Source organism: Aptenodytes forsteri, unplaced genomic scaffold, assembly GCF_000699145.1.
Source record: "Aptenodytes forsteri isolate BGI_AS27 unplaced genomic scaffold, ASM69914v1 Scaffold239, whole genome shotgun sequence".
NCBI lineage: Eukaryota > Metazoa > Chordata > Aves > Sphenisciformes > Spheniscidae > Aptenodytes > Aptenodytes forsteri.
In genome coordinates this window covers 1,298,249-1,299,424 of record NW_008794743.1, presented here as the reverse complement: position 1 = coordinate 1,299,424, position 1,176 = coordinate 1,298,249, and positions in this window count along the sequence as shown.

The window sequence follows — 1,176 nt, the reverse complement described above, 5'->3', positions numbered from 1 at the left end:
GGCGGGCAGGGAGCGCCTCACAGATATGTACTTTCCCAGGGGGCTGACTGCATTCCTCAAGACATCCAATACTTTTTTGGAAAGGGCTTTTTTTTTTTACTCCCTCCTCCGTTCGTCCCTACCCCTTTCCCTCTCTCACTCCCCCCCGGCTTTTTTCGGAGGCTCAGCGCTCCCATTCGCTGCTGCCTGCCATTTGACCGTAGATATGACTATATATGGGATGCGATGGGCGAGGTAAGGCGGGGGAGCAATTTGTTCCCATTTCCAAATAGGCAGGACGGGACATTTCGCTGCTACTCCTGGGAGGGGGAAAAAAAAAAGCAGCAAGCCGGAGCCCGGGGAGCGGAGGAGACGGCCGCGCAGGCTGCTCGGGGCGGGCAGGGGGTCCGGGCGACACCAGCCCCGTGCGGGAGCCGTCCCCACCGTGGAAATCAAACTGTTTTAAAGCAGAAAGGTGGCGGAGCCGGCCGCGCTAGGCGGCAGTGGAACACGCGGGGCAGCTGGAGGGGCAGTAAGGGGTTAACCGCATGCACGTACGGAATGAATGCGTTTTAAGACCTTCCCCTCGGCAGCCAGAGGCAGGGGAGGAGGAGGAGGGGGCATCTCTACTGAATAGTCAGGCCGCAGCAAGTGCGGGCGGCGGCGTGCTGGGCCGGCCCGCACAGCGCCGAGCACGAAGACCAGATTTCGCGCCGAGGCCTTGGCCGAGCGGGCAGGGCTGCGGGCAGGGCAAGGCAGAGCACGGCTCCGCCGGGACCCACACCGAGGGGGAAGGGGCTGAGGTGTGACCCAGACCCCCGGGGCCGGTGACCATCGGGGGCACAGGAGGGCTCTCCACTCCTCCCCAGGCGGTGCCGGGGCAGAGCAGAGCTGCCAGCGGCTGCCAATGCTTCCCACGTCTACCGCCCTCCTCTGCAGTACCTCGCTGGGACTTCTGGCTCTGCAGGGAGACATGCCTCGTCGCTGCACATGGAAGGGGTGCAAACACTGAACTGAAAAGACAAGGCAGAGGAGGGTTACAATGCCCCTCAGCTGGGACAGTGGCGGGTCGGCTGCCCTCCTTGGGGTAGCCAGAGCTGCGAGGGATGGAGCCCAGGAGAAGTTGGGACAGAGAAACTGTCTGGAGAGGTGGCTTGCACCCTCCGTCTGCAACACCAGCGAGAGACAAGGCAGCAG